Below are 6851 nucleotides of genomic sequence, written 5' to 3' on the forward strand. Positions count from 1 at the left end.
TCCAGGCTACAGAAGATAAATTGATTTACGCCTCACAATAATTCTTCCAGTGGGCTGTCACCGCCTCAGCATCGAAACGACACTGAGGAGAAACAGAACGTCGCCATCTTAGAAGACGCATGCACTGGCAAAATATTGATTAAAAAAATCCTATAAATCATTAGTTCGTAGACACCAGCTCGCATCTCCACAGTGACAAAAGTATCCCAAATCTTGGCCACTGAAAGAGAAGCCTGGGTCAGCCACCTGGGATCATGAGGCAAATACGCCGGGGGCTCTACGTGGTTTACGGAAGAGCCACCATTCCTCTGCCGTAAAAGCCACGCCCCCTTTTCAATAAAATGATTGATAAGAAAACTGTGCATGGCAAGGGAGCAAGTTATAGTTACCTTATGGCGCAAGTTATAGTTACTTAAAAGAAATGTAACTATAACTGCTGAATTTCTATGGTTTTGTAAAATTCAGAACCTAACTATAACGTCCCTGTAACCTTTGTTTTTTAGTTTTTTAGTATATACATATATATGTATTGGCTGAGGGGAAAAAACAAATGTTAAAGTGACCTTCTAGTTAGGTGAAACTTTTAGTATCAGCTTAACCTTTTGAACTCAAATTAGCCACAGAAATTAACCAGTTATAGATAGTAAAGCTAACTATGATTTGCCTCCCCCCACCATGCACTGCTTATCACCTAACATCTTACAGAACTCATAATATGTTGTAAGACATTATTTATGACATCACTGATACATCTCAAATTACCTAATTGATGACATCACTGATGAAATCATCCAACCTACTTTTATACACATTACTCTGTAAAGGAGTATGGCATTAGAGATATGAAAGTAAGCAGAAAATAACTCCAAATAATATGAAGCATCATTCATGTGGTCAGACCAAGTGGCAAACCCCCCACAGACAGACAACCCCACGCTGCTCACTGTCAGCAACCCACCTGAAGGCAGCCAACCCCCCGCAGCAGGTAGCCAACTCCACTCTGAACCTGGCCTTTCATCGTGTGTGGTGTATGGTTGGCCGAAGGGCCTGTCTTGCAGCCACACCCCATATCCAACCCCTCACAGACAGCCACCCAGTGACAGCCAACCCCACACCACGCATGGCAATATACCCGTGCCTGATGATCTATGCAACTCTAATATATGTACTGAAAACAGGTACAACAAAGGCATAGTTGTGTAAGCTTGTTTTGCACACGCAGAGCAGACACCAAATGTTCATATAACAAAGCAGACAATGTGACCAACAGAGTTAACCTAGTTTCTGAGTGGGACTTTGGTTTATGCCTAGTAGCTTGTAACGTACCTGTGAAGGAAGGTTTTCATAGTGAATTTGTCTTTTGGTATAGGTGTAACAACTGGCCCAATATCATAGCAGTTAGAATATAAAGATTTTTAAAAATAACATGAAGTTAGTTGAAAAATAGTTAAATGAAGCAAGTGTCATGCACAAGGGGAACATGGACCAAAAAGATGTCAAAGAAATGTTACAGAAGTATCAAAAAACTGGGTGGAAGGCTTGCCAATACAGGATTCAGAATGCATCCTTGGCAGGCTGGTTCAAAGAAGTTTAATTGCTAACTCACAAGGATTTGAGTTGTTTGGTAATAAACTTATACAAAACACATGAGGATCAACATTCTCTTTAATAGCAGAAGTGCCATGAGCCTCCTGCAAGTCTAAATATTTGGGGAGGGTCATAGGTTCAGAGAACATTACTTCTCTTCACTATACCATGCAGCACCCACTATAATTACCTCCGAAGGCTCCCTCCCTTACTTTTAAGCTAGTTTTGCTACTTACAGATACACATAAATGCATACATACAGGCATACATACACGTATGCATAAATAAATGTAGACAAAGATCATCAGCCGTATCAGAAGTATCTTGATGCCGTTGAACGTCCATTGAAACATTCAAACCCTTCAGGATAAGTTCAAAATCACCTATGAAAGTTGTAGGTTTTTTCACAGCTAGATTGCTGTTTCACGCCTCCTTTGGCAGTAGCATTGAGTAGCTCCCTCTGGGCACAGGCTTACCTGAGTTCCCTCAACACCCATTCGTCTTAGGCAAGCTTCTCTTAGGCAGAGCAACACCTCCCAGCAAACAGATTTTTCTCAGTCCAGCACACTCAGGTCGTCATTCTGATGCCAGCAGTCTTTACCGAAGACCGTTGTGTAAGTGGGTGCTCAAAGACCGCCAGTGATGGTGGTCTGAAGACCGCCGTATTACGAGTCACCAACACAACACTGCTAAAAAATGACCAAAAAAACAACACCGTCGACCTGAACAATGGTGTAAAAGAGGCGTTTACACCTTCAAGGCACCAAATCACAGTCATGAAGACTGGTGGTGGGCGCCCACCACCTCCCCCAGAATTATCATCATGGGAGGAGAATTTCTTGGCCACCCTACACCCAGAGGGTCTGACGGGACTACCTAGTGCACTGGACACTGGTAAGTCAACTACACTCCCCGGCCAACATGTACCCCTGCACAGCATGTAGCCCACCACCGTCTCACCCCCTCACACTATCCTAACGTGCACAAACCCACTATGGACCCAATACCCACCCTTGCATGGCCACAGCTCCCTACTAACACCATTCCCTCACAGGCCCACCCAGTGCATGGATCCCCCACAGTACAGCAAGTACTACAACTACCACAATGCAACAATCCCTACCCTTGCATGACATGACCGATAAATCCACTTCACATCTCTGCACCTGCATGATAAACCATGTCACCCCCTTTCCCCAACAAGTATTGGAATGCACATCAGTACATGGCAATGACAGTAGCAAGACCAATACCAACTATTGCTCAAAATAGGATCATTGCAACATTCCACTGATGGAAACTCAAGCAGTAGTCTAGTAACTGTCGATGCCATTACTGCCCTGCAAATCCAGTCAATGATTGCATACAACCATGTGTATCACTTGTACAATATCATCATGTGACACAATACCTCTCATTCCACAGGTCTCCCACGTACTGCCACACAGCAGAGGATGCGAGTGACAGAAAGTCCAGGCCTGGATGCAGGTCCAATAGAGGAGGAATCCCTTGGATGTCTGGATAGGGATGGCGTACCTGGCCCATCAGGCATGAGTGGTCAGTCCACCACCACCATCCTCACCCTGCCCAAAATTGAAACCACCTCCCCTGTTGCATCCATTGCACAGCAGAGCCCATCTTCCCAAACCTGTGACCCAAGGTCACATCAAACATCAGTGTGCCCCACAGGACAGGGGCATGAGTCAACATCGCAATCCCAAGACAATGACGGTCCAGGTGTCAGTGGGAGGGGGTCCACTGCACCAGGGGCACAGGCACAGGGGGCAAGGCCCAGTGGACGGGCAATCGGCGGCCAAAGGACAAGGCAGCAACAGGACACGACTGACCAGGAGGCCTTCTCCAGAGTTCTGGAAGCCTACCAGCAATCCCAGGACAAGATGGGGCAGATACTCACCACCTTGCAGGAGACCCAAAGGCTGCAGGGCGAATACCACCAGGAGGCCATGCAGCAGTGGCAGGCACTCAATGCCCCATGGTCTCCATGTTAGGGGAGTTCAAGGAACTCAACACCATCCTGCGTAGAACCTCCACCCAACAGCAGGCCCCATTCCGTAGTCACAGAACACCACTGCTCTCTACACCTGCTACTGGAATCGAGGCCCAGCAGGAGGACCCACAGGCCACCAGCACCACTACCCACACAGCTGAAGGACCTCCCCCCGTAAAAGAGGCTAGCTATCCAGACATCCTGTAGGACCTGAGGCAAAGACCAATCACTGACCAGGAAATGATCCCTCACCTGCACTGTCACCCTTGTGTGCCACTATTACACCCTGTTGGCTGTCCAATGCAAAGTTCCCATCATCGCAAAGCTAATGGATACAAGACCTGTGAAACATACAGATGGACCACCCACTGTGATCTTCACCTAAACCAAGTCCCCACTCCTCTGGACTGTGATGTAAAACACTCAATAAACACCAATGAGCGCGAGTCATGGTGCATGTGTTTTCATTGTTTAAAGTGGCAATTATGTTTACAATCAACAATCAAATACACATATGGTACTACAAGAATGTCAAAGTGACAGATGTAGTAGGAATCTCCAGCAGGTATGTAAGTACATCCATATGGTAGTAACATCCAGTATCAAGGATGCCAACAGGCATTTCAGTAATCAGCTTGCAAACAGACATGTGACCTGAAGAGGGAAAATGACATGGAATTAGGCTCAATGTTGTAAGGCATGTACTCCATATTCATACATCAACAGCAGTAGAACACAAACACAGGATGACTTCCCCAGCAGCTATGGTACCACATATGTAGGGGCCTGCATTGTCACTCACACACATGTGTAGGAAAGTAAAGATTTCACATAGGTGACATCCTCTAGCCATCACCTCCTTGAGTAGTCAGGAACAGGTAGTTGCCACACAGCAGCTGACAATGCAGCATGATAGGTCTCCGCAGCAGGACAAGACTGATAAGTCCCCCCTTACATTTACCCAAACAGTCAGACTGAGGATCTATAACCTTTGGTACAACCATAAGGATGTTCCTTTATGGCACCAGCATTTCACACATCATTGGCAGAAATGCATTTCTACTACCCCTCATGGTAAGTCAGCTACCTTTCAGGGTCGGAAACCAAGATGGAAGGCGGTAGTGTCCACACACACCTTGATGCATGCAAAATCTGAGTACAGACTAACTTTACCAATACATAGTCCAAGTGCACATGACATACAAATTACACATACCTATTTGTCATTGAAAGTAGTGACAAATCAGGTCAGTCCTGTTGTCATGTATCAGAGCCACCGGCCTCAACCACTGCTCCATCATCAATGCCCCCCTCCTCCAAAAGTGGAATGTGCCTTCTGAGGGCCAGATTATGGAGCATGCACCATGCAACAAAGATATTGCAGACTTTCCTTGGTAGGAATTGTAGGGCACCACTGGACACATAGAGGCAACAAAATCTAGCTTTCAAGAGGCCGAAAGTCCTCTCAATCACCCGCCTTATCCGGCCATGTGCATCATTGTAACTGTTCTCCCCTCCTGTAGTTGGATGTCTAACAGGTGTCAAGAGCCAGGACAGGATGGGGTATCCGAAATCACCTGTGTGAAAAAGGAGATATGACTATAGGTAACAATGCTAGACAGAGTGCAGATTATGTAGGGAGGGATATCAAACGTCTGACATGGAGAGCAGTACACATACCTATTAGCCAGGCCCTTTCTCCCTGTAGCCGTAACATCATGTATGGATCCAGGGAATTTTGCTGTTAAATGTGTTATGTACTCATCTGCAAGACACACCACTGGTACATTGAGCGAATATGTGCTCTTCTGGTTTCTGTAGACCTGTTCATTGGCCCAAGGCAATGTGAGTCCCATCAATGGCCCCTATTACATGTGGGACATGTCATATATTGTAGAAGGCTGCCTTAACAGTGGGCAATTCAGCTCATTTTGGGAACATTATGTACCGGTTCACATGCTTGGGTAGGGCATCCAGCATATCCTGTAATACCTTTCTGAACTTGGGCTGTGACATCCCTGCAGCCAGTCCCAAAGTCACCTGAAATGAGCCATTGGCCAGAAAATGCAGGACTGCCACCACCTGGACTGCTGGAGAGATGGCATGGGGATTCCTCAAAGCCGGCAGGAGGTCTGGCTCCAACTGGGTGACCAGTTCCCTGATGACACCCGGGTCAGTCAATAGGTCAGGATGATGTGGCACTCTTCCATGGCTCAAGATCTACTAGGGGCCGGTAAGCTGGTGCATTCCTCATCACTCCATTTTGGCGGTATCTATATAGGAAGACAAATAACAATCTGGGCACCTCTCACAATGTTGTGAGCCAAGTATGACATACGACAATCATGAAGTATTGGTCATGTAAGTTTGCTGTCATGTTGTGGAAAGACATTACTCAACACTCCATTCCTAGACAGACAATGCCAAATAATCCTTGGAACAAGGGATGTGTAGAGGACATGTAAACATAGACTTTCCATGTGTTCCACCATATGGATTAACAATACAGACATATGTAGTGACAAGCGGGGTGATGTCACTTGACACCCACTACATGTGTGATTATCCACAAAATGTAACCTACTTGAATCATTTTGTGACGATATACAGGTAATGATCCAGTGTAACCCAGGAAAGTCATGTAACTTACTAAAATGGCATCCGCCTATCCTGCATGCATTGAACAGATGGAAGTGACCTCATTCCTCTGGCGGCAGTCATCATGGCGGAAGGAGGTCAGAAACGCTGTGCAACTCCTCATTGGTTAACATTGACGTCAATGGAAAACTGGGACCAATGACGATCACCGCCAGTGCTGAAGGTCATGACTGCTGCGGTTGTGACTGCCATTTTGTATGGGCAAGCTCTCTTGACTCCTGGCATTCAGCCAAGGAAGACCTCCTCTTCCTGTGCTGCTGTGTCCTGAATCTTGGAGCAATGATGGCACGCACTGCAGGGGTTAGGGCCCCAGCCTTCACAGCTGAGGAAGTGGATAAACTGGTGGAGGGGGTCCTACCCCTGAATGGGCAGATGTGTGGGGCTCCAGGGCAACAAGTCAGTACAACGTCCTTTGTCCCACATTTTGGGTGGTGTTTGACGGTGAATGTGTGTGCACATTGACATGTGATGACTGATTAAGAATTTTGCAATCACATTATGTGTGTGGTATATTGGCAATGTTCATGGGCCGTGTATGTTGTGTGTCGCCAAAGGTTGCAGCTGTATTGGTATCATTTACATCATGACCTCCATTTTC

This window comes from Pleurodeles waltl, chromosome 11 (genome assembly GCF_031143425.1).
Source record: "Pleurodeles waltl isolate 20211129_DDA chromosome 11, aPleWal1.hap1.20221129, whole genome shotgun sequence".
In the NCBI taxonomy this organism is placed as follows: Eukaryota; Metazoa; Chordata; class Amphibia; order Caudata; family Salamandridae; genus Pleurodeles; species Pleurodeles waltl.